Source organism: Protopterus annectens, chromosome 7.part0 (genome assembly GCF_019279795.1).
Source record: "Protopterus annectens isolate FY-2018-M chromosome 7.part0, PAN1.0, whole genome shotgun sequence".
Taxonomy (NCBI): domain Eukaryota; kingdom Metazoa; phylum Chordata; order Ceratodontiformes; family Protopteridae; genus Protopterus; species Protopterus annectens.
Genome location: NC_056739.1, coordinates 458,248,042 through 458,275,951, shown reverse-complemented (window position 1 = coordinate 458,275,951; position 27,910 = coordinate 458,248,042). Strand labels below are relative to the sequence as shown.

General features: G+C 45.5%; 1 protein-coding gene across 1 annotated transcript in view; it reads left to right on the top strand.

The window, feature by feature from the left end:
• Positions 1-27,910, top strand: part of POLR2A (RNA polymerase II subunit A) — a gene marked incomplete in the record, with an annotated part of 2,048,627 nt that overhangs the window by 75,836 nt on the left and 1,944,881 nt on the right.

Sequence of the window (27,910 nt, the reverse complement as noted above, 5' to 3'; positions counted from 1 at the left end):
TTAAGGGATCAACTTTATTTCTCAAGCAGTAACATTTTGACATTTAATCGATGAGTAGTCCGAAATTTCCTTCTCTCAATTTTTTCTTTTTTAAATCTACTGCCATGTGAGTGGGCAGGCCTGGGCTTGCAGAGAATTTCTGCTTCATCTTGTGGTTTAACTTAATGAGCAAACATTGAGGTGAGCCAAAGCTGTAAGTGTACTGTATTGCAAAATCTTGTTTATCGTGAGATGTGGCTGTAGCAAAGGACAAAGCATCATTCTATTTGTAGTCTTGCCGAAGTCATTGACTGCTGAACTGTAGTCCACTCCCTCAATAGTGCTTGCGTGCATTGCTGTGTTGAAGGGCAGTCTGGCCGATTTTTACATAGGCTGGAAATTCCAGCATAACAAACCAATCTTAAATTGTGATAATCAAAAGGCAAAACTTGCTAGAGTCTTAATGTTCTGCAGTAAGTCGGGTTTTAGGTGTGAAACTTACTTCATATGGACATTAACCTTTTTAAGGGTACATGGCTGTTTGCTTTGTGGTAGTTGAGCCAAGTGGCTAAACGCAAGAATACCTGAGGAGGCATTTGAGTCTCTGCCAAGTTCCGTGGTTCAGGCACTGGTGGTAGGAAATGTTACTAATGTGGGATTTCACCTTTTAGGATTTTTTCTTGCCCGGCACAGGCTTAGGTTCATACTAGGCTATCTGCCTTGGGGCATTTATAATAAGGGTGGCATAAGCCACAAAACTTTGGGCTAGGCTTATAAATGCCTTGGGGCAGATAGCCTAGTATAAACCTATGAACCTATAAGTCCAGCCCGATTGTGTTTGGCTTACTCCACCCCTTGATTTGAGTATACTGTGCCCTTTTTAAAGTTTAGTTTACTGTGCCTCTGTCTAATAGTGACACGGAAGTAATCCCCAGGACAAACCTACGATCCCCCATCCGCTCATCAAGATTCTTTAAGAGTCAGTGAGGTGCTCTGCCTAACATGAATTGGAATTCTATTCCAGAGCGAAGGGAGCCTCTGGGTTATGAATCTGTCCCTCCAGCGTGTTCTATGTCTGTGCTGAGCAAGTCCCTCAAGCACGTGGCTCTAGTTTTACTGAGGTGGAGCATGTCCATTAATTCTGGGTTGGACATAGCTTTATATGTCAGGCATAGATCGCCTCGAAGTAGGCGGTATGCAACTGAGTAGAGCTCGAGTATTTTTTTAACCGAGCAGCATATTGCATCTGTTTGTGTCCCTTGATCCTCCTGGTGAGGTACTTTTTGGGGTCTTTCTAATTGCTGCAGGTGTTGGGTAAGGTACATCCCAAAGGGGGCATTGTATTCTATGATGGGCCTGATGGATGAATAAAGGGGCACTATTACCTCTTTTGATCTAGATGTGAATCCTTTCATGATGAGGTGGGCTATGTAGGTCTTTCTGACCACTTTGGCAATGTGGTTGTCAAAGGAGAGATTGCTATCAACTTGGGTCCCCATATCCCCAATTACTTTCTCATAACTTAATGGGTTACCACCTATGTGGTAAGTTGTGGGCACATTGTTTTTTCCAACGGGTATGACTATACACTTTTTGGCATTTAGCTTTAGACCATGGCTCTGGCACCAGTTATCCATCTCTGAGAGACCTTTTTGAAGGATGTTTGTGTCAGCTGGAGAGTCGATTATGGCGCTCAGTTTGCAGTCATCTGCGAACTTGGTGATCCATAGTCCTCCCACGTTGTCCTGTACCTCAGAAAAGTAAATACTGAACAAGAGGTCCCAGGACAGAACCTTGTGGGATGCCACTTGTGACCGGTTTCGAGTCTGACATAGCTCCAGCAACTCTGACTCTGTGGGTTCTGTCTTTGAGCCAGTTTGCGACCCATCTTGTGACATAGGGGTTTATATTTAGGCTGGATAGCTTATCTATGATGCCCGAGTGGGGTATTGTCAAATGCCTTGCAAGGTCCAGATAAGCTGTGTGGACTACCTTCCCTTCTATGGCCTTGGTGACTGTTTCGAAGAAGTCGACCAGGTTCAAAAGGCAGGATCTGCCCTTGATGAAGCCAAATTGGGTAGGATCTAATGTCTGTAGGTCCCCAATGTCTTTGAGTTCCATGATGGTCCTCTCCATAGCCTTGCAGACTAGGCTAGTCAGGCTTACGGGGCAATAGTTTCCAGGGTCCGCAGAGGCACCACCTTTGTGGAGTGGGACCACTGTTGCTGTACACCATTCTTTGGGCACATATCCTGTAGTGAGGCTGAGATTGTACAGCAGTTTTATTTGAGGGATTAGTTCTTCTTGGAGTTCATGTAGGATGCAACCCGGGACGCCATCTGGTCCCATGGAAGCAGTGTTTTTTGCTTTGGAGAGGGCAGCCTTCACCTGAGCATTAGAGATGTTTGGGAGGCTGCACTCTGCCGGGATAGATGCTTGCTTTTTTGGGGGGTGGAGGGGGTGGAGAAGTTTGCACTGAACCGGTCTGCCAGGATATTGGCAATGTCTGTGTGTTCAGTGTATTTTTTTGTCATTTAGAATCAACTCAGAACAAGTCTGGGAGCTGCATCTCAGGTTCCTAACATAACTGAAAAATGCCTTATGATTGTCTTTAGTGTCCTGTGCAATTTTTCTCTAAGCTGGCCTTGGACGATTTTGAGGGATCGTAATTTTTGCTAGTACTGATCAGAGATGCCTTCCCTTTTAGGGATTTTGCTCTATCATGTAGTAGCTTCCTCCTTCTGTTGTACAGTTTATTTATGGCTGGGGTCCACCAGACTGGACGCCTGCCTTTGGATGATTGGGTCTTGATTTTGTTTGGGATGGCATGATCCATGCATTCCTGGAGATGTCCGTAGAATGCATTTATATGGGATTCTGCAGTTTGGGCCATAGTTTCTACTGGCCCTGGGGCTTTGAAGGATTCCACTTTGGTTTTGAGAAGTGTGAAGTTCGCTTTTGAGAAGTTTTTCACTGTGGATGTCCTTCATGGATGCATCTGCAGTCATAACAAATGGGTTGTCCTGTCGTCAGGCAGCCCTTCGGTCGGCCGGATTCCAAAGTCTGGGTCCGGCTTCGGCTGATGTCGCACTTCACCCGACGTCATCTCTGCTGGTCTTCGGGTATAAAGGCATCAGCCGACGCCATTTTCCTCAGTCTTTCTTGCCGCGTGGCGCCCGAAGCAGAAGCTGTTCGCAAGTGCCAGTCGGTCAGATCCAGAGATTACTACTACCGAATACTACTTCGAAGACTTCTAAAAAGCTAAGTACCCCGTTGGACTCTTTCTTGCCTCAGCCGATGTCAGAAAAAGTCAATAACTGTTTAACTTGTGGGAAACAAATACCTCATAAAGATTTCCACTCTTACTGTCTGCCTTGCTTAGGCCCAGACCACGACGTAGCAGCCTGTTCGGCCTGTGCTTCCTTCAACCGACGAACGCTTAGGCGTCGGTCGGAGTTTGCTGAACAGTTTTTCGGCTCAGATTTTGCGTACATTATGCCGACGGATCCTCCGACTACCCAAATTGTTAAAACGCAAAGAAAAGACCGACACTCGCGGTCCGGTTTCAGCCGAAACCACAGTTAAGCAAGCATGAGTGTCTCTGTTTCGCCGAAACCGAGAAAACCGGTCAATCTTCAGCCGAATCCATGACAACTACTGAGGCTCCTGCTACCTTAGTTGAATCGGCCTCAGAAATTTTGCCTACAACTGTGGTTCCTAGTGATTTATCAGACACCATCCCTTTGGATGTCTCTACCCCAGCACGTGGTGCTGCTAGGCCTCCTGCAGCCATGTCTATTAAGGCCTTTGTCAGGGCTAAAGCAGCCAAATCTGTTAAATCAGTGCCTGTTAAGCCCCCCTCACACAGGCCCACTTCAAGTTCACAAATGCTTACTCTGGCAGAAGATTTAATATCCTTAATTAAGGGATCCCAATCTCACCCAGACAGGGCCTCTCAGCCCCCAGAAGAGACCTAGAGCAGAGCCCCCCGAGCCAGTGTCCTCTGATTCTGCGGATGACTCAGACATTACAGACCAGCCAGAGGCTCCTTTTTCTACTTATGAAGATTCCGATGCTGAAGAATCCATTCCAGCTGCCTCTCCACCAGAGGAATTTTCCTTTGGGGAAACCTTACATGCCATGAGAGAACAATTCCAATGGCAGGGACAAGATTTCTCAGATTCAAGAAAAGGCTTAGGACTTTTCTGCACTTACCACAACATAGGCCCTTAGCTATACCTCCTGTACTGCCTGTTGTGGATGATGCATTTAATGATGTTTGCACTGCTCCTGATTCTTTACCTCCAGCCCCTGCCAAACCAGATAGATTTTACAGGGTGCCAGACACTCATCACCACCTATACAAGGCCCCACTTGCAGATCCCGAAACTATATCCCAGGGGCCTAAGGCAGTAGCCTCGACCACAGCAAAAACCCTATTCCTTCTGAAAGGGAATCCAGGTCCTTGGAGAGATGGGCGAAAAAGTTTACACCTCTGCTACTCTCTCAGCTAGAGCTTTAAACTGTCAGTTTCATATGATCCAATACCAAGAGTTTATGCTTGATGAGTTAACTAAAAAACTGTCCTCTGATGAATCCTTAGATAAGAAATATGTATTAGAAATGGTGAATAATATCCAACAGGTTAGTAACCATTCCTTAAAATGTGGCTATGATGCACTGGAGGCTTCATTTAGATCAGCCATGACTGGCACAGTGATAAGAAGGCATGCATGGTTGAAAGAACAGGTCTTACCGGATCATGTTAAAGCAAAGCTGTTAGATGCTCCTATGGATAAGGCCAGTCTATTTGGTACACCTGCCCAGCAAGTAATGAAGAAAATGGAAGAAAAGGCAAAATCTGTACAAACAGTTAAAGATTTCTTACAGGTTCAGCCCCCAAGGTTTAGCAGGAACTGGCCTGCCAAAAATTGGTCCTTTCCAGACTCCACAAAATCCCAAAGGGGCAGGAATAGACGCTCTAGAGGCAGAAATCCATCCAGAGGAGGTGCCTACAGAGGACGACAGTGGCAAGGCAATAACAGAGGCACAGACACAACCACAGCCACTGCAACAGGACAATCACAGTGACTTGGCTCTGACACCGCCTACCAGGGAGCAAATAGCAGCACCTTTAGGCGGAAAGTTAGCCTTATTTTCGAAAAATTGGCACTATATCACAAAAGACAAGTGGGTTTTGCAGACCATAGACCAAGGATACCGGTTCCACTTCCACACCTTACCAGTAAAAAGAGGAATGCCAAACCTACCTCCAAATCAAAAAATAGAAGCTCTACAGCAGATGGCGAAATTAACAAAGATGAGAGCTGTGGAAAGAGTACCAATAACAGAACAGGGCAAAGGATTCTACTCCAGACTCTTTCTAGTACCAAGAAAAGAGAAGTTGGAGACCTATTCTCGACCTGTCCGTCTTAAACACATACATCATTGTCCCAAAATTCAAAATGCTGACCCTACAGCAACTTCTTCCCATGCTGGGCAAGGAGTGTTGGCTGGTAACTCTAGATCTCAAGGAGGCATACCTGCACGTCCCCATTCGACCAAATTGCAGAAGATACCTCAGATTTCTTGCAGGATCAGAGCATTATCAATTCTCAGCATTGCCCTTTGGCTTATCTACTGCGCCCAGAGTATTCACAAAATGCCTGGCATCAGTAATCGCTCACTGCAGACTACAGGGAATCCAAATTTATCCATACCTGGACGACTGCCTGTTACAAGCGGACAACAAAAGCAAGCTGACAACAGATTTACAAAGGGTCATTTACTTGCTACAAGCCCTGGGATACTCTGTCAATTTACAAAAGTCAAGGCTGATACCATCCCAAACAAGAACATTCTTGGGCGCGGAATTGAACACAGTAAAACAAATGGCATTCCTAACTGCAGAAAAACAAAAAGAACTCCCTTTTTACTTCTTGGCATTAACAAAGCAGAACAAACTAACAGCAAGAAAAGTTCTGCAGGCCTTGGGCTTCATGGCATCATGCATAATCTTGGTCCCACATGCCAGACTGCATATAAGAAAGCTACAGTGGTACCTAAAGAATTTATGGTCTCAGCACAGGCACAGCTTAGAAACAGAAATCCCACTAATCCCATGCCTAAATCTTGAGTTCCTATGGTGGGCTCAAGCATGCCAGTCAAACCCAGGCTTACCCTTCCACAACTTTCGAGCAAGCCAAACCATCACAACGGACGCCTCAGACCTAGGATGGGGGGCGCACATGCTGGACAAATGCATACAAGGATTGTGGACTCAAGACCAGTTGCACCTGCACATAAACCAAAAAGAAATGCTGGCAGTAAAACTGGCAATCCAAAAATTCGGACCATTCCTCAAAGAAGGCCATTTGATAAGGACAGACAACCACAGTCATGTGGTACATCAACAAACAGGGAGGCACTCATTCATACCCCCTATGCAGAATGACTTTGGACCTTTGGAATCTGGCTCTCAGCTACAACATCCAGTTACAGGCAATATTTGTGCCGGGAAAAGAGAACACCCTAGCAGACATGTTAAGCAGAACCACCTCGGATGCTCACGAATGGATGCTACACCCGGACATCTTAAAGGCCGCCACAAATAGATCTATTCGCATCCCCACTCAATCACCAGCTCAAAAAATTCTGCACAAGGACATTCCACCCACTTGCATGGAAGGTGGACTCTCTATCCTTCAGCTGGAAAGGCCTGACAGCATATGCATTTCCACCTCTTCCCTTTATGCACAAGGTACTACTGAAAATCAGAGGAACATCCAAGGATAATCCTGATAGCTCCGAATTGGCCAAGACAACACTGGTACCCATTGCTGAGGAGCATGTCTCGGGAGAGAATGTGGTCAATACCCCCTGATGCCTTTGATAACTCAGAACTACTACAACATCATGCATCCAAACCTAAAAACCTTGCAACTGACTGCCTGGAACATCACATAGCAGCAACTAACCCAGACCTTTCCCAAAGGGTTAAAGACATTATCCTTGAAGCCCGCAGACCTTCAACAAGAAGAAACTATGCAGGAAAATGGAAAAGGTTTGTCATTTGGAGTTCTGAAAGAGGAAAAGATGTGTCGAACATAGATATTGCTAACATTCTGGAGTACTTGGCAGAGCTTCTACATACAGGCCTGTCCTATTCCTCCATCAAGATACATGCATCAGCTATTTCAGCAGAATACAGCTTCGATCCACCTGTCTTTTCGCATCCTCTACTCAGGCAGTTCCTCAGAGGGATCAAGAATGTAAAACCTCCTAGGAAACCACCATTACCAGCATGGGACTTGAACTTTGTGCTAGAAAAGTTGACACTCCCTCCGTTTGAACCAGCAGCAACAGCAGATCTGCAACACCTGTCATGGAAAACTGCCTTCCTACTGGCAATTACCTCAGCAAGGAGGGTTTCGGAACTACAGGCCTTAATGGCAGTGCAACCCTTCCTAATCTTCCATCAAGATAGGGTGTCCATGAGAACTAATCCTACATTTATGCCTAAGGTGGTATCCAGAGTGTCTTTAAACCAGGCAATCCACTTGCCTACCTTCTTTCCCAATCCACAGAACAGGGGGGAAAGACTGCTGCATACCTTGGATGTACATAGGCAGTTACGCTACTACCTGGACAGAACCAAAAGTAACAGAAAAACTGACCAGCTTTTAGTAGCCTATGCAACAGGAAGGGAAGGAAAAGCAACTTCCAAACAGACAATCTCCAAATGGATAGGAAATTGCATAAGATTCTGTTGCTCCTACCATGGAAAACCAATTCCACAGAACATAACACCTCATTCTACAAGGGCTACAGCCACTACCACAGCTTTCTTACGAGGAGTGGCAACCAAAGACATTATTGAGGCGGCTACTTGGACCTCCGTGCATACATTTGCCAAGCATTATAATTTACCTCTACTCAGGATCCCTTGCAGTACAGCAGTGGCAAACCCTGCTCGGGATCTAAACTACACCATAAATTTTCTTCCTCCACCCCTAGTTTGGCTATGGTATTCTACCCATTTATGACTGCAGATGCATCCATGAAGGACATAGTACAGTTTTGTACCTACCATAAATGTAGATGTCCGAACTGGATAGCATCTGCAGTCAGGATTACCCACCCTCCTTCCCCTCTGTGGTACTCCTAGGGTATTTACCCTCCTAATAGCTAGCTGGGGGGGGGGGGTCTCTTATGGTGCATTTGTTTGTATATATGTACATACATGCTTATTTTTTGTGTTTGCCTTCTACTTTTTTGGAAACATTGGCATTTATCCAAAATTTAGCCTTCCAAGAGGGCAACTGGCATCTGGGGCAAGAAACACTGAGGAAAATGGCGTCAGCTGATGCCTTTATACCCGAAGACCAGCAGAGATGACTTCGGGTGAAGTGCGACATCAGCCGAAGCCGGACCCAGACTTTGGAATCCGGCCGACCGAAGGGCTGCCTGACGACAGGACAACCCATTTGTTATGACTGCAGATGCTATCCAGTTCAGACATCTACATTTATGGTAGGTACAAAACTGTACTTTTTCTGGGCTGGGGGTGGGGTCGGGATGTGGATATCTAGTGAAATTAATTTATGGTCTGATCTTACCAATGAAGGATATACTTCTGGTATGGAGCATAGAGTCCCCATGTTGGTAATGATCAGGTCTAGTATGTTTTCCCCTCTTGTGGGGGTGGTGACTAGTTGTTCCATAGCATTTGAGTTTATAAATTCCAGGAACCTTTGGGCTAAGGTGCTGGCGCTTGAGTAATGCTCCCAGTCTGTTTGGGTAGTTGAAGTCGCCCGATATAATGGTGTTTGGAGAGATATTCATGTTCTCCAATGTTTTCAGGAAAGCCGAGTGGGATTCCTGACTTTGAGTGGGTGGTCTGTAGGATGCTATAAACTGAAAAGCAGTCTTGTCCACTGTCGGTTGCACATGGATGGTCTCAGATACTTTGTGCAGTGACACTAACCTGAAGGTGTGGATATCCTTGATAAATATGGAAACTCCCCCTCCTTTTGTGGTTCGGTCCGGGTTTTGGGGCTGAAAAGCATGATATGAGGTATAACCTGGTAGTGCTGGGGTGCTCTCTGGAGCCTTGAACCAGGTTTCTGTCACTGCACAGATATCTATGCTCTCCATACTGAGGAGAACTTTGAGTGCATGCATCTTGAGGTTAAGACTTCTGGCATTTAGCAGCATTACCCTTGGTTTCTTGTTACTTGTGCTGTCTATGGAGGTGGGTTTGACTTTTGAGCCTTGCCTAAAAAAGGCACTATGGGGGTTACAAGAGCCTTTGCCAATATCCGAAAGCCCAGGGGTGACTGGTGCAAGCCGTCCCTAGCGAAGCAACGTGGCTTGTCAAGCGTGTCATCCCAGGCTGACAGACACTGGATCCCATTTGAATGACACCAAAATTTTAGCCAATTGTTAAAATCTATCATTTTGTCTCTATACTGTGGCATCATTCTAGGTGAGGGTAAGATGCTGCTCAAGGTCAGGGTCATACCGGCCTGGGCTACATTATCCGAGAGCTCCTCTGTTTCTCCATGTAGTCGAGGGAGGTACTTCTCGGGTCATTCACGCCAGCATGTACAATGACTGAGTCCAATTTGTATTTGCTTTGGAGTGACCTGAGTGCTTGCGTTATGTGGTGGATCCTAGCGCCCGACAGGCAGCTCACTGTGACCTTCTCTTTATTCAGCCTGGTGAGAGGGACGTCTGTGTGTCTGACAATAGTCACCTATTACAAGAGTATCAGGTGTGTTCGGCCTTAAGGGCTATGACTGCTTGGCACATTGATTTTGTGTGCTATGTGTTGTACGTGTTTTTTGGGGCAGCGTTTGCTTGAATGTCTGCTTTGGAGGTCTCTTGCTTGGGTAGATTTTTATTTAGAGCCTCAGAGTATGTTTTTGTGTGTTTGGTTTGCTATTGTGGTGGGACTATGATACTGGAATTGTGTTGTGTGAGGTTACCGTCTCCTCCTGACTGGTTACACCAGTTTTGAGATGAGAGTTCAGCCTCCAGTTTGGCTATATGGTTGCATTTCTCACATATATTTGAACCTGTTTGGAGGAGGAGAGGGTTGTCTGTGTACATGAGACAGTTGTAACATTGCCTCAAAATTCCTAGATTCACCAGCTGGACTGGAGAGGAAACCATTGACCTTTGGACATGCTAGAGTAATATAGGGAACTGAATTAAAACGGACCAATAGGGGCCAAGGTAATCGTAGAGAGTATAAGACTAAGTTGTGCTTATGGTTTATTAGTGCTAACTTGTAAAATTACTTATTTGGACCAGTGAGGGGCCTTAGAATGAGAATATGGTGTTTTAATTTGAGAGAGAGCAGTTCTAAGGGAAAAAGTGAAGAGCAGACTTTGTGGAGCCAGGAATAGTGTAAACCCAATTAGGCGGCGCTGCCCCATGTTGCGCTATGTGCAAACACGCGCAAAAGCACAAAGAGGGTTTTAAGAGAGGGAGATCAAGGAGTTAGGAATTGACCCAAAATGGCCAATAAAACTACAGTTTCAAGGCAGTAACCACTCCCACAGGGGCAGGCAGGCTTCTTAATGTTTCACTGCCACTGATTAACACAGAGACTTGCCTTTAGCCCAAGCAAACAATGGCCTCCAAGAAACTTACAAATGGTTCAGAACAGCAAGTCTGTAACTGAAGTCTTTTAAATCTCAAAAGTGGGGAAAAAAAGCAAGATTTTTTTTTTTTAGGAAAGCAGAGGTTCACAAGTATCAAGTTAGAACAGTGCAGTAAATGTGACCCCACACTTGAGTGCTAGGCCAGAGACAGATAAAATGCTAGTTTTAAGAAAACTATTTTAAAAAGTGCAGGCAGGAAATTCAGTAATTCTCCTTGCACACTGTCTTGGGTGTGCAGGATTGTTTTCTTCAGATTCTGGTTAAACATCAATTTCACTTTTAAGAGCTCCATAAGTTAGACCACTTTTTGGAAAGTCTGGTGTGGATGTTCTTGTTCTGGAAATGGTTTTGCTAAGGTCATTGCAATTATTTGGCTGTCTTTGGTAATCTGTGCACTAAATGAAGTTTAGATCCATCAGGCTCCTCTCTCTCCCTTAAAGCCAACTTTTGAGGATGCATAATGAGCTTGGATTGGATTGTCCTTAAATGCCTCTGCTAGGTGTTTACTCCAGCAGATTGGCATGACTTCTGCATAGTCTGTCACTAGAAGTCCTAGACACCAGTTTCCCTGTGTGTACATCTTGGACACTTGGAATAAAACTTGCCAGAAGTTTGGAAATCCTGGGTAAGGTTTTTATGCTTTGTTTTTACGTCTTGTGTCCAACTTGCAGGGCTTTCTGTTTGAAGCAGTTCTAGGAATGCAAATCCATCTCCAAGTCTGGACTTGTAGAGCTTCCCTTTGGGTTATTGCTGGACCAGCTGTGTGTTGATTTGGTAGATTAAGTCCAAAGATGGTTTTGGTGTCTGCCTTTACAGAGCAGTGGGGATTCACCTGTCCTTCTCTTGGTCAGGCAGAGCTGTTTATTGATGGGTGCTTTTGTTTAGCAGTACTGTGTTTTAGCTATAGAAGTGTTGCATCCTTGCTTGCCACCCCTGAGATGGAGAGTTAGTTCTGTTTCTGTTCCCTAGTCCTTTGGAGAAGGAAGAAACCTATTTACCTACAGAAGGAGATGGCCTGCTAATCTTACACAGGCAAAACCTCATTTTGATTCTGCTTTTCAGTTTGGGTTAGTCTTGCATGGGGCTGTACACTGGATCCGTCTCTCTTGCTCAATCTAATTCTGGCCCTTTGCTTTAAGCTACATTGGTGTGTTGGAGCATTTGGGTAGGCCATGGCTTTACTCTGTATAGTTTTTGGAGCTGTAGTGCCCACCCACATCCAGAATGGATACTTGAACCCACTTTACTGCCTGCAGACAAGGATGGGAAGCAAACCTTTTGTGGTCGCTGTTGCTTTACTAGAGCTAGTTCAGTATTGGTGGGGATTGCTCAAGCCAACAGAGCATGTGCGAGTGATCTGCAGTTGCTGAATACTGTAAGGAAGACCACCCCCTGTTACTCCTTGTAGGGTAATGGGGATTGGTAGTCCTGGTTTGTATTTCTTGGGGAAGGGGGTTCTCCCACAATGTAAACTCTTCCCAGGTTGCAGTTCAGTGTGAGTAATTTTTTTTTTTTGTAGTGGTCCACTTAGGACTTGGCGGCCAGTTAACTTTCTAGGCATGGCGCTTGTTGTTTTTACTGGTTACCTTTTGGAAGGTTTGGGCCATCATTTGCAGAGCCCATTTTGGACAAGAGATAAAAATGTTGCACTTTTCCTTGGTGTTATGACCTGCTTTCACTTTGCTGTTGTCTCAAAGCTGTGGGGTTACGTAAATGTGTGTTTCCAGCTCTTCTGAATTGATTTGAATTTGGGGCTCTGGGTTAATAGAATTCAGTTCAAGAACTCTGGATTTTAGCCTGTATTTTTTCCATGGTGCAACTTGCCCAGGTTTCTTAAACTGGTAATGTTTATTGTTGAGTGCATTGTGGCCTCTCCTAGAGTCTGCATGTGGTTTGCACTGACCTGGTCCCCCCTTTGAAGTTTTCATATGGCTATGTTTGTACTTGAGCACTTCTGTGAGCAAACGGGTCAGCATGTTCTTGGAGCTGGTAATGGGAATTTAATACCTGGAAAACTGTTTAGAGCTGTCTAGTTCTATCCACAGTCTGTTCAACTTTCCCAAAGAATTTCTTCATGGGTATTCCAGAAAAAAAAAATCTACACTATGTAATGCAAAATTAAATCATAGCAGAGAGATTGCAGGTAAGAGTGAGCAGGAGCAAAGAATCAAGTCTAAGTAGTTGTCCCTTTGCTTTCACTACACTAGGTACAGAGTTGTATTCCTTCCACCTTGTGCATCATACTGTTTGACCTGAGCAAGTCTTTCACCAAACTCTGCTCACCGGTCACTCCTGAAAAGGGACACTTGTCTGCAGTGAGCTTACCCTATTAACAGTAATTTTTATGTGACCTTTTCATTGTTCTTCAGCTTTGTTAGTTGCAGGAGTGGCCTTGATTCTACATTTCATGTGGACTCCAAAAAGACTGCTCTTGACAGTGCCTTAAAGGCTGAATTTTCAGTGCTGGTTGTGGCAATGTCTTCAAACTTCTGCTATGAGCTGTATAAGCTTGTCGTGCTGGGCACAAGTATCTAGCTCTGGGGAAGTGTAGTTATGGTCCCTATCTTCCTGTATTCTCACAGAACATCTGACTAGTGAAACCCTTCGCTTAAATTTTTTACGAAGAGAAGGGCTTGTTGAGGTAGTTACTGAGAATTACCCTGAGCTCCCCTGAAAGCTCACCACATGGCATTGTCTGTGCCATTTAAGTAGTTATCCTCAAGTAACTGCCACATACTGGTGTAAGCAGCCTATCTAGTGGATTGTGCACTTCTCATTTTAATTGCGGCTGGGCAGCAGAAGGAAGTAACTCTGGGATTGTGATTTTTCTCCACTGAAAGAGCCTCACTTCCTCTACATTGAAAGAGGCTCACTTCCTTTACTGTCAATTACCATTTATCCCTTTTGTTGGAGCACTGTCTGATGTTCCAAGTGCATAGGTGCTACTCTTCAATGAGTGCTACTTCTCATTTCTCATATTTGACATTGCCCTTTATGTAAGTGTAGCTTACTGTAAGGCACTGCCTGGGAGAGGATCATTAAACAGTCTGTTGAAATCCCTTTGTCTGCCCCCGGCCCCAGTCTAGCATTTGTCCCACAGATGAGAACAAAAATGTCCCAACGTTCCTTTTTCTGCTCGTCTCTGGATCATCCATACAAAATATTAGGGCTAAAGCCTGCCATGGAAATGGAGGGCTGTCCTTAAGATTCTCACAGATCAGTAGCATAGCACCTAATGAACCTTTTTTATAAGTACCGGTTGCATTTCATAATTTTGTAAAGAGCATTTTAAATGAAGGTATGTGCTGTGCATCACTCCCATAAAAATATTTTCAGAAAGAAAATGTAATTTATTTGAATGTGACCTGTCAAATGATGCACTGTAGAAAGGGAAATTAGTACTCTAAAATTATTTGACAAATTAGTCCGAGCAAGAAACTTCATTTGTTTCTGCCAGATTTATGGCAGATGTGTACCGCATACTTGGGTACACCATATAACCTCAAAATTGCCCACTTGTAGAAGTCTACCTAAATAAAGGCCACAACTGTAATTTTCTTTATGTAGTTTTATCTGACATAGCATGTAAAAGTTCCAGGTGTGCTGTCCCTATCTTCAAGGGTTTTGGATGTTGTAAACCTGAGCTGGTAAGGTCTTCAGTACGTTAAAAAAAAAAAAAAAAAAAAAAAAATCCGGAGGGTAACGTTTCTTAATCCTATCTGCCTTATCTGTGTGACAAGAAATGTTCACTTGTACTGAATTAGAAGCGTTTTTTCTTGCATGATTAACTTCATGTGCTTGAACACTTCCCACTAGCCATCAACCATAGCTTGTGAACTCATCCTCTTACTACCATGCACCTTCCTTGGTTTAGTTTATCTCCACAAGAACTCCTGATGCTTTTTCATAGTCTCTAATCCTTCTGGAGTTTGGCTGTTTTTGATTTTCTTTAAGTTGTAATCTACTTTAAGTGACATTGATAACCATTTAAGAAGCCTCCTGTCTTAGACTAGCTTGCTTTTTCATACCATAGTGTGGCTCTCCAGCAGCAGCGTTACGTGCTCATTTTTCATCAGTGAAAAGCCTTCAGACTTCTCCTTCATACAATATATACTTTGCATTAAATGAGCATTCAGTCCATTAACATGAAATTTGTCTGCACAATTCCTTTTTGTACTTGTGATGAGCTTACCACGTTTGGCTGCCAGAGGCATATGGATTTGTAATGCCATGTCTTTGGACATGGGTGAGTGTCTTCCGTACAGTATTTTCTGGAGGCTACTGTATGAAGATTAGTAGTGTGTTTCACCTTGAAGTTAAGGTAGCAACTCCTCCAGTTTCTTCAATTGTAAATATTGAAGCATAGCTCTTTTTTTCTTTTGCTAGTGTTCTAGGACTTGTTAGAAGTAATTGGGAGTAGGCAAAGGCCCAAAGTTGGGGGCAATTTTAATTTCTCATTTACTTAATACAATAAATTTTGCATCATTCACTTCCTAAATGTTTGAAACAATATTTGGCATGGTACTAAGCTCTGATTTGCAAGAAAATGAATTTGTGGGCATTTGCAAATAAATGCAAACTTAAGGAGTAGCTAATAAGTATATCCAGAAGCCATGAAACCATTTCCAAATGCCAGTTGTGGCTTTATTTTTAAGCAGTTCTTGGATAATAGTCCCGTGTCTTTTTCTGTCAGTGTCGACCTGTGATTTAATTAGCATTTTTATCCTTTTTAGCATTAGGATTATTTTCCTAGTTGTAGCCTTGGAGATCGCCATATGAACGTGCATGTCTACTAGCCCTGCTCCCGTCATTTTCCTGTAAGCATAACTCCTATTAAGTCTTGGTATTGCAGAGTTATTTTTATGCTTAAATGATAACTGTGTAGGTAGCAGTAACATTTTTTAATGGTGCTTCATTTTCAGTGGACAAGGTTTTGGGTTTGAGTGATGTCGCACAGTCCCCAAGACCCCCATGACCCTTGCGTCAGTTTGGGATTAGCCCACCTTGATACAGATTGCCAGGCCTACATGGCATTTGGAGCCATGATTCTAAAAGATCGAAGAGCCAAGCATGGGAGGAGCATGCTGCTTCCCTGGCCCCTACCCAGACTGCTTTGTCTCTTCTTTGACTGTTGATGGATAGGAGAGAGGCAGGCAGAATGCCTTGGAGAAAGTGAGATAAAAGGAAAGTCTGCAAACATTCTGCTCACTCTTCCTTGGTAGGTTTGGTGGATTCTGAAGCTGCTGACTATCTGGAATTGGTAGCCCACTGATGCTGATCACCCATTTTGGCTACTGCGTTGGATCTGAATTTCTCTGGCACAACATTCCAAGCCCATTTCTTTTAGTGTTCAGTTCCATTTATCATTCATCTCCATCAGTCTGGATCCTCGGTTCTTCCTTAAGCTGTCCCCCTCATCAGGCCCATGTTTTCCCCTACATAACCAAATACACTTACAACTTGTGTTGACCTGGTACGCTGGCTTCCTTGAGGTCTGTGGGGTCATTCACAGGCATTTAGGAGTATGATCTGGTTGAACAGAGGAGAGGGCCTGGTTTGGGTTCATCCTGCCCCTGGGTGCTTTTGTTCTAAGTAATGCTATGATCTGTTTCGTACCAGACAGGTGGCTGCAACAGGGTTGTCTGGTATATCCATGTTTTTAATAGCTGTTATGTACTCAAGATGTGAAACCTTAGCTGCCTTTCCTGAACCATTCAAAACTAGTAAAACTAATTCATTTGACTGCAGAGCAAATTATCGGTTAAGGAATTCTTGTTTTTTTTGGCTGCGTTTAGTGGGTGACCTGCGAGACTAACATTTTATGTTTTTGATGTGCCATGTACACTGTGTGCCACAGGTAATTTTGTAGGTTTTTGTTTGCTGAGAAGGGTTTAAGTAGCAGATTCAGTGTCTTTTTCATCCAGGTTCAAGCTGTTACTAGATCCAACTCTGATCAGAGACAGACCAATTCCAAAGGACTTTGCACCCAAGCCTGGTCTCCTCTCCCCATAATGCAAAATCTGTACGGAATTACCGCAGATCTTTTTTGCAGCCTGATCTTAAGCTATGGTGGGGTTGTATCCTGTGTGCCTTTATGCCATATTTTCTCCTCCTCCTTTTTACTAGATGGTATCAAGTTTGTTACTGTTGGTGTTGAGTGATTCCACAGCATTCACTGTTTTTCTCACCTTGTGTGGCGTTCTCCCTAGTTAGCTTTCTTGCAGTAGTGTTTGTGTAGTTGCTTAGCTCAGACATTATCCATGTCTTTATCACCACAGGATCGTGGATCAGACATCTGATCTGAGCCGGCAAAATACAATTGGATACAAGGCTCTGGCTTCTCCCTCTCATATGCTGCTCTCAAACCTCCAGATCTGGTTTGCCATGCTTGTGGTGCAGACTCAGTCATTCTGGCTAGCTAAGTGAAAACTTCTCCTGCACAGTTTGGTAGTTGTAGTGTTTAGTGTAGGTAGTCTTGTTCTTTTTATAGCTTGGATCCTCCTCCCTGTTAGACCCAACTAAATATCTAAAATTGTGTGGACTTTGGTGCCCTTTTTTCTTTAGTTAGCTGTTGGTGCTTCTCATGCTTGTGTTAGTGAATTTAGTGAGTAGCATGTCTTTTAGGCCTGCTGGTTTTAAGAAGTGCTCCTCGTGCAGTCCGAAAAATGCTTTAATCCGATACGCACAAGGAGTGTCTGTTGCTTGGGCACTCCACCTGGAGGTTGAGTGCAACCTTTGTGCCGCATTAACCCCAGGGCTTTAGCAGAGCGCCACAACAAGTTGCTTCTGAAAGGCTTGGTGCAAGGGGGTCAGTTTGTTCCCCCTCGAAGGCTTCCTCATCAGACCCCTTCTGCTTTGCTTGTTCCTGCCAAGAAACCAGGAGTGTCTGATCTTAAGTCCCCAAATCAATCCCAACCTGGTCCGCCTTGGATCCAAGGTCTTTGGAGCCAAGGGCTGTGGAGTTTTTGGTCTGATCCATGTCCTCTCTTGATCAGAGACCCTCTAATCCAACTGGTTCAGATCAGACCACTGAGCCACCTAGGCCTTTGGATCCGATTTCAGTAACTTTGAGCCTGCTTCCACTTCAGATGCCTCAGACCAGACTGGTTTCTGCTTGGATCTGTTCCCCAGAGCCTGGCAGTAGGTCAGGGAGGTCTCCAAGTCCACAGACTCCTCTTCCTCCTCTAGGTTGTCCAAGAGTCTTCTGCCCTCAGATATGGACAGTATGATTTAGTTTTCTCAAGGCCCAGATAGTTGGGTCTCCTGCCCATCTGGCCAGGGGAGCCTCTTCTCCTTCTCCTCCCATCCCCTTTGGGTTTGCATTCTAGGGACTAGGAAGTTTGTAGCCAGATTCTGATGTGACCAAGTATTCCTCTTTTTCTCATCCCCATTGGGCATCCCCTGGCTTATTCTGTTCTTCCTTACTCAGAACTGAGTGAGCCCTGTGCCAGAGCGGTCAACACTGGGTCTGGGTGGGGTGGGGGGGTCTTGTACCATCTTTTTGGGCCAGTCCCTTCTTCTTGGCACTTCGACTTTTGATGGCTCCAGACCATATCTGGGGGTCAGGAGCAGTTTCTGGGTGTTCCTCCCCTCTGGGGAACTTTACCCTCCGACATGGGGGAATGGGTTCACTTCCAGCCCCTCTACCTTCTGGGTGGTAGAGTACCTTCTCCAGGTCTGAATCTTAGTCTGCCGCATTTCCAGGTCCCTCCTGGCCTCTGTACCATAGCTGGCGAGACACCTCATCCTGTCCCAGGTCAACCCTCCCGATTTTCAGCCCTCAGGAGTGTTTCCTCCCCTCTGGGAGTCCCTGTCTCTTCAAAGTCCTCCCCAGAACCCCCAGTGGAGGTAGTTTAATTTTTGAGTTCAAGAGGCGGCACCTAGACTCCTCTGCAGAGTCCCTTACCAAAGATGCCGACTTCAAGGAAGGAGATGGGCCCCCCAGATCTCCACCTGATATCTCCTTTGAAGACGTCCTTCAGCATCTACAATCCAGGGATGGTCTCCGCAGCCATTGGCTTCAGAAGAGTCAATTTTGAAGGCCTTCAGGACAGGCCTGTCTACCTCCTAGCCGTCCCCCCACCCCCTCTGCTTTCTAGTTAGTGAATCTTGATTGCCAGCAGGGCCTGGAACAAACTGGACATGGAGCCTGTTCCTAAGAGGGCCTTTCTGGTCTGTCACTTCAGTTAGGAGGGATTCAGAACTGCAGGCTTTTTCCACTACTTGTGTAACCTTTCACAAGGACAGGGTCTCTCTGAACTTATCCCTCCTTTTTTACCAAAGGTTGCTTCCAAGTCTACCATTAATCCCATGCATTCACCTTTCAGTGTTTTCTCCAACTATTCCAACAGAGGGGCGTATATCCTTCATACCTTACATGTTCCATCAACTTCAGTTCTTTCATAGGGCTAAGGATTTTTAGAAGTCCGAGCAGCTTTTTGTGGCCTTCTTTGAGAACAGGCATGGTCTCCCAGTCTCAAGGTCACTGTTTCCAAGTGGATTTCTAGCTGCATCTGTACGGTCTGTAATCTGAATCACCTGAGTATTCTGGGCCATGTTACAGCCCATTCTAGATCTATGGCTACTTCAGCCTTTGTAGTAAGGCTTACTATTGATATCTGTGCTGCTGCCACTTCATCTAATCCTCACTTTCATATCCCATTATTAACTGGATTTAGTTGGAGTACGGCTTCTTTTGGCTCCACAGTGCTCTGGCACCTCCTTTTGAGGCCTCCGAGAATGTATGATAGCTAGGGACTCTGACCCTGTGGTGATGAAGACACAGATAACATCAAATGTGTTATCCTAGGTCTTCATTCAGCACATTACCCACCCCCTTCTGGTTTTCTAGTGGAGGAAGGTGGGAGTGAGTTTCGTTTTCCCTTGGTGGGAATAGCTCTGGAGTATAGTGGCAAACTCCATCAGGGGGTTTGAGAGCAGCAGGGCCTTACGGGATAAGGAGGAGCCAGAGCCTTGGATCAATCTATTGCTGGCTCTGATCTGATGTCCAATCCAAGACCGTGTGGTGAAATGAAGACGTGATAACACAATTGCCAGACTATGGTAAGATAAGACTTTTGGCTTTTCCTGGTTAGGGGTTGCCACAGCGCAACTCCGGTCCGCTCATGATTGGCAGTGGATTTTTACAGTGCAAAGTTGCCAGCCTGACACCCAACCTTCAACGAAGGCACGCCCATTCACATTCACACCTACTTGCATGTCTTTTAACATCACTCAGCTGCAGGGAGGACATGCAGACTCCACACAGAAGGCACTCCAGCTGTGAATCGAACGGGAGAACCTCTTGCTGTGAGGCGACAATGCTAACCGCTGCACCACCTTGGCTGTTTTCCAGTACATTGTGTTTGACTATTAATGGATAACTGATTTGACTCTACTCCATTGAAGCCTAGTGACACCTGCAGGTGTCTTACTCTACTTGCATCCTGCTGACTTGTGTAGGTGTCAAATATTGCCTGTTTACATAATGTCAAACCCATGCAGCATAGGACTCTATTTCCTGTTAACTGTTACACGGACAATTCAATTATATTTAGCATCTGTCTAGTGCAAGTATCTGTATTAATCCGTTACTGCAGTGATGTAATCATAATTCAAATATCTTGGTGGCTGTCAGAACTGCATAGCCTCGTATGAAGGCTCCCAGTTGGATAAATCAATGCTGCTAACTGTGCGTAACTTGATTGGTCACTTAAAAAACATTAGACTTGCCAATTACTGTGTTTACTCGGAGTTGTAAAAATCCAGTTTTTAAGACCTAGAATCTCAGGAATACTACCGCTTTAAAAGTAGTTTGCGTTGGAGTTTTACACTTGAGTAATCCTTAATGTTCCAGAGATGTGAACATTTTGTTTGAAAAGTAAGGACATAATTTATCAAAAATGTAGGCTCCACCCATTTGAAATTACTGTGCAGAGTGCTTGAGCTCTGTTGGAAGGAATGAGTTGTATGTGGAACCACAAACTCCTTCCCATGACTTGCATGGTTGGTGCATCTACTCTCTCACTGGGCTGCTCACTTAGACCTAGTGTAATATTTGTGAACACTTTAGTTCCGGTGCTGTCGGTGCAACTAGGGCCAAGCTTGTCCTGAAGAGTCTTCTATCCCTGGCAATGATTCCTCCACTCTGGCTAGTAAACCTGAGAACATTATCAAGGTTGAAAGGAGGGGACTTGGGACACCACATTATCCAAGGGGAGATTGTCAACATGCAGATCTCCCTGCTTTTAACCAGCCATATCCAGATATCTTCAGCTCCTTCTACTGTTTCTACGCTGTCCTTGGATCTGACTACTCGGACCCATTCTCCCACTGTGCTGACTGATGGAAACGCCCCTTCTCTGAAACTGAGCATTCCTAGCTCACTTTTTTGTTGAGGGGCTCCCAGGTTGGGTTCATTGACCCTTTTCTCCCTCTACACCCTGGGAATTTTCTCCCCGAGGCTTCACCATTTCTGCCTTGGATCAAATATCCACTGGTTTGTCTGGTCCTTTGAGCCTTCTAGTAGGTGGGCTTTCAAACCTCACTGTGGTTTCTTTTTGGTTTGTCCGATTTGGTCAGCAGATGTCCTTCAAGGATGCAACTGCAGTCCTGACATATGGGTTGTCCTGCCTCAGGCAGCCCTTCGGTCGGCCGGATTCCAAAGTCTGGGTCTGACGTCGGCTGATGTCACCCTTTCCCCGACGTCAGAGCGCCTGGGGAATAAAAATGTCAGCCGATGCCATCTTCAGTCTTTCTTGCCGCGTGGCGCCCGAAGCAGAAGCAGTTCGCAAGTGCCGGTCGACCAGCTTCTGTGTTTTCAGCTACTGAAGTCTTCAAAAAAGTCAAGTACCCTGTTGGGGACCTTTTCTTGCCTCAGCCGATGTCAGATAAAAGTGAAAAAGTTAATTGTTTAACTTGTGGGAAACAAATACCTCAAGGATTTCCACTCTTACTGCTTACCCTGCCTAGGCCCAGAACACAACGTCTCGGCCTGTGCAGCTTGTGCCTCTTTCAATAAACGCACTCTTGGGCGTCTGTCAGTTTGCACAGGATTATTTTGGGGAAGATTTCTGTTATATCATGCCGTCGGAGCTTCCGACAGCACATTTACCGAAAAAACGGAAGGATAAGGACCGACACCTGCGGTCTCTGCTGACACCACGCTTAGGCCTACCGCGAGTGTCTGTCTCTTCTGAGCCGGTTTTGCAACAGCTACAGGCTGACGACACCGCTCCACCGGTTACTCCAGTACCGGAGGCCAGCTCTGTCTGTTTCTGTGCTCCCCTCTGAGACTGCAGCCCAGGATATTTCTGACACCATTTCAGGGGATAAGACTACTCCAGCACGTGGGGCTGCCAGGCCTCCAGTGTCTGTCCATTAAGGCCTACACACGTGCTAAGGCTGCCAAACAGGCTAAGTCTCTCCCTCCAAGATCTGTTTCTCTGGGATCCACTTCTGGTTCTCAAATTTTAAGTTTTGCTGAGAACCTTATTTCTTTAATTAGGGGTTCGCAGCCTCATCCATATAGAGGCTCTCAGCGGCCTTCTGACAAGAGGCCTAGGGTTGAGCAGGTAGACTCCCAGTCCTCCGATGAGGCCTCGGGTGATTCTGCACATTCAGACTACCAGGAGGAGGCCTTCCCGGCCTATGAGGATTCTGATGCGGAGGAATCTATTCCCTCTGCTTCTCCTCCTGAGGAGTTTTCCTTTGGGGAAACGCTTCATTCCATGAGGGAACACTTCAAATGGCAAGGCCAAGAATACTCAGATTCTAGGAAAAGCTTAAGAGAATTTTTAAAGCTACCTCAGCATAGACCCTTAGCTATTCCTCCAGTTTTAAATGTTTTAGATGATGTGTACTTAGAATCTAGTGTTTCCCCTGACTCCCTTCCCCCCTGCTCCTGTCAAGCCAGACAGGTACTACAGGGTCCCAGACACACCAATTTCTGTACAAGGGCCATACTGCTGACCCTGAAACTATTTCTCAGGGGCCTAAAGGGGTTTCCTCCACTACTGCTAAGAACCCACTCCCTTCGGAAAGAGATTCTAGGGCTTTAGAAAGGTGGGGCAAGAAAGTATATACATCTTCCACCCTTTCTATGCGAGCATTAAATTGTCAATTTCATATGATTCAGTATCAGGAATACATGTTGGATGACTTGCAAAAGAAACTGGCTTCCCCTGAACCATTAGATAGAAAGGGGTTACAGGAATTGGTTCATAATACTTAGCAGGTTAGCAGCCATTTCCTTCAGTGTGGATATGATGCATTGGAAGCTTCATGTAGAGCAGCAATGACAGGTGCGGTCATACGCAGACATGCTTGGTTAAAGGAACAAACATTGCCAGACCATGTGAAAATTAAGCTTTTGGACGCACCACTAGAGAAACATAAGCTATTTGGTGCTACTGCACAAGAGGTTTTAAAGAAAATAGAGGAAAAGGCAAAATCGGTGCAAACGGTCAAAGATTTCCTCCAGGTACAGCCTCCAAGATTCAGCAGGAATTGGCCTAAGCATTGGTCCTTTCCTGACGCAGACAAATTTCAAAGAGGCAAAAACAGACGTGGCAGAGGTAGAGGGCAAACTCGAGGCTCCTACAGAGGACGTCAATGGCAGCCTCCGAACCAGAGAGGTGGGGCAGGACCTTCCACTGCTCCGCCAGGACAATCTCAATGACTTTACTTTGACTCCGCCGTTCAGGGCTCAATTAGAAGCACCTTTGGGCGGAAAATTATCTTTATTCTCAATTGGCACAGTATTACAAAGGACAAATGGATACTGGATATGGACGAAGGATACAGATTCCATTTTCATACTGCCAACCAGACATGGCAGGCCAAACCTGCCACCAAATCAAAGGGTAGAGGCACTCAAACAAATAACAAACCTACTTCAAATAAGAGCAATAGAAAATGTTCCTTCTGCAGAACAAGGCCAAGGATTTTATTCAAGACTGTTCCTTGTTCCAAGAAAAGAAAACCAATGGAGACCCATTCTGGACTTGTCCGCACTGAATACTTAACTTATTGTGCCAAAATTCAAAATACTGACTTTACAGCAACTCCTTCCCATGCTGGGCAAGGAGTCTTGGCTGGTAACTCTGGACCTCAAGGAGGCATACCTGCATGTCCCAATCAGATAAAGTTGCAGAAGATACCTCAGACTTCTTGCAGGCTCAGAGCATTATCAATTCTCAGCATTGCCCTTTGGCTTATCTACTGCACCCAGAGTGTTCACGAAATGCCTGGCATCAGTAATTGCACATTGCAGACTTCAGGGGATACAAATATACCCTTACCTGGACGACTGCCTTATACAAGCGGACAGCCAACAGTCCTTGTTAAAAAACTTGGACTATGTCATTCACCTACTGCAGGCCTTGGGGATATACAGTCAATATTCAGAAATAAAGTCTCGTACCATCCCAACAAATACCTTTCCTGGGTGCCACACTGTACCAACACCCAGATGGCGTTTCTGACAAAAGAAAAACAATTACCAGAATACTTCAGAAGTTTGGCAACACACACCCAGATGACTGCAAGGAAAATCCTGCAGGCCCTGGGTTTTATGGCATCTTGCATTCTTCTGATTCCACATGCAAGACTGCATATGAGGAAACTACAATGGTACCTAAAAAGTCTATGGTCTCAGCACAACCACAGCCTGGAAACATTGATCCCACTCATTCCATGCCTTCAAAAGGAATTTCTGTGGTGGGCTCAAGCAAGCCAGATAAACAAAGGTCTGCCTTTCAGCCAGCCTCATACAAGTCAAACCATAACAGACGCCTCAGACCATGGATGTGGGGCGCACATGGAGGGCAGATGCATTCAAGGACAATGGACACAAAGAAATGCTGGCAGTGATGCATGCAATCAAGGCCTTCGAAAAGTTCATGCATCAGGGCCATCTACTAATAAAGACAGACAATACCACAGTTATGTGGTACATAAACAAGCAAGGAGGTACCCATTCCTACCCTCTTTGCAGACTGGCAATGAATCTCTGGGATATTTCCCTACAATTGAAAATAGAGCTACAATCCCAGTTTGTACCAGGGAAGGAATGTTGGGCGGACAGCCTAAGCAGAAACATCATGGATCCACACGAATGGATGTTGCATCCAGACATTTTCTTACAAATAGCTCAAGCATGGGGAAGGCCGGATATAGATCTTTTTGCCTCCCACTTCAATCACCATCTGAAAAAGTTTTACACAAGGACATACCATCCTCAAGCATGGAAGGTGGACACGCTCTCCTTCAGTTGGAACTCTCTAACACTATGCCTTCCCACCTCTTCCTTTGATGACCAAGGTGTTACTAAAGATAGACAGAGCAACTGAAAGTCATACTGATGGCTCCAGACTGGCCAAGACAACACTGGTACCCACTGCTACGGAGCTTGACACCAATCCGTGGCTCCTTCCTCAATGGCCACTTCTGACGGCACAATTACAGGACACTACACCCTAGCTTGAAAACATTGAAGCTGACAGCTTGGAAGATTCCATGACTATTACTCAGGATACACTTTCCAAAAGAGTAAAAGATATCATCCTGGAGGCGCGCAGACCTTCCACTAGAAAAACATACTCAGCAAAATGGAAGAGATTTCTTATCTGGAACAGCAAAAAGGGTCAAGACCCATCGGTGATGAGCATTCCACAGATCCTGGAATACTTGGCTGAAATGCTCCACAATGGCCTTTCATATTCTTCCATAAAAATACATGCTTCAGCAATATCTGCCAAATATAACACTGATCCGCCTGTATTTTTTCACCCATTGCTGACTGTTTCTAAGAGGTATAAAGAACATCAACCCTCCAAGGAAACCACCAGTGCCTGCATGGGACCTCAACTTCATGCTGGAAAAATTAACCAGCAGCATCTTCAGAGTTGCAATTTCTGTCTTGGAAGACAGCCTTCCTTCTGGCAGTAACCTCAGCAAGAAGAGTCTGAGCTACAGGCCCTTATGGCAATACAACCATTTCTCATTTTTCACCAGGACAATCTGTCATTCATGCCAAAGGTGGTATCCAGGGTGTCCCTGAAGCAAGCTATTCACCTGCCTACCTTCTTTCCCAACCCTCAAAATAAAGGAGAGACTTCTGCACACCCTGGATATACACAGACGGTTGCGCTACTACTTGGACAGAACAAAGTCTTTCAGAAAATCTGACCAGCTTTTTGTAGCTTTCGCTGCTGGATTGCAGGGAAAAGCAATTTCCAAATGGACAGTTTCTAAATGGATTGGAAATTGCATTCGATTCTGCTACTCTTTTTTTTTTTTCATGGAAAAACTGTGCCAGCTGACATCAGGCCACATTCCACCAGAGCTACAGCCACCTCCACAGCCTTTTTAAGAGGAGTGGCAACAAAGGACATTTTAGAAGCTGCTACATGGAGCTCCGTGCATACATTTTCCAAACATTACCACCTGCCTTTATACTCAAGGTCCAGAGCAGGGTTTGCCTCTGCAGTCCTGCAGGGCATTTTAGCTACACTATCTGTCTTAGTGCCTACTACCCCCAGGTTGGCTATGGTATTCAACCCATATGTCAGGACTGCAGTTGCATCCTTGAAAGGATCACATAACATCTGTACTATGTCCATCTCGCCTACATTCTGTACTGATGGGTTCGGAGCCGATCCTCGGCTCCGACTCTGCACGCTATACTATAGAACGAAGTCTCTTATTGGCTGAGCTATCCCACATCCCAGGATGCACCACCACTGCTTCCTCGGATCTCGTTTGCCGCTTTACAGCAAAGACGTGGTCTTGGACTTGGCTGAGCCAAGTGCTTTTTTCTTCAAAGAATTTCTGTCAAGAATTTTTGATATACCCAAAAGCTGTTTTAACAGCTATCGTTGTTGTGTGAGTTTGAGTGATTTTTTTCTGGTAAACTTGTCTTTAATTTGAGGGAAAGGATCCCGTTTCAGTTAGAGGGGCCTTGCCCTCGCGTGTGTTTGAAGTGTTAGTGCGAGTCTCATTGTAGTGTTGTAGTTTAGTTGGGCAAGTAATCCCGTTTACGTTAGAGGGGTCTTGTCCTTATTTACTTTTCTTTTACAAAGTTTTGAAAGTTCTCTCTTGGTAGCGGTGTTCGTGTGTCATCATGTCGAAAGAGCACAGACCTTCTGGGTTCAAAAAATGCTCTAAATGCAGCTACAAGATGTCCATAACGGACGATCACTCTGTGTGTGTGTGTATTGTCTAGGCCCTAAACATCTTCAGGAGTCATGCAGCGTTTGTCACGCTTTTTCCTCCCGGGTCCTCCAAGCGAGGAAAAACAAATTGATCCTAAAAGGGCTTATTACACCTTCTTTTGAGGAGGCTTTATCTTCTTCCTCTTCACCTTCGAAGAAAAAGAAAGTCTGCTCCGACCAGCCCGTCGGAACCGGCCACAAAGAAATCTCGGCAGACTTCTCCATCGGCTCCACTGACTTCGGAGCAGAGGGTGGAACGGTCTGCCTCGATGCCTCCAGTCTCGACTCCTCTGGCTTCGGAGCCGACTGCTGGAGCTTCGAGAGGCGGGTCATCTTCATCGGCTCCACTGTCTTCGGAGCCAATGAGGGTTGCCAGCTCAGACTCTTCCCCTTCGGCGCCGAAGTCCACTTCGGCTCCGAGGGAAAGTACAATGGTTGTGGAGTCTCCCTCGGCACCGATATTTATCAAGACGATTCGGAGCCGGTCCCCCAGTCCTTCGGAACCGGTGGAGAAGTCGACTCGAACTCGTTCGATCTCTTCTCTGTCTTCAAGAATGTCGGATTCTGACATAGACAGGGTACTCCAAAGGCTGTTTCAGTCTCCAGTCTTCCAAAAGTTGGTTTTGGCTCCAGCCCAGTCGGCTCCGGAGCCGATTGTCCACCCTGTTGTCTTGGTTCCTCCTCCACCAGCCTCGGCACCATTGGAGTCGGTGATGGTGGAGCCGGTGGAGGTTTTTGGGTCGGCTCCGACCCTTACTCCATCCCCGCCCTTCGGGTCGGAGTTCGGTACACGGACCTCCTCGGTCGGCCCCGGGGGTGACTCTTCGGGACCGATTTTTTTCGGTTCAGAGCCTCCCTCTCGGTGCATGTGCTGCGGGAGTGCAGTCTACTGTTGTGGCCTCGGGGGTCGGACCTTCCCAGGACTCTGGGGGTCCCGTCTTCAGGGCCATGAGGAGTGCTCTGGCCAAATCCTCTTTGGCTACCTCCACAGTCTCACCGGCACCTTCCCTTGGCACGGAGACTGGTTCCTTTGTAGTCCCCCTGTCT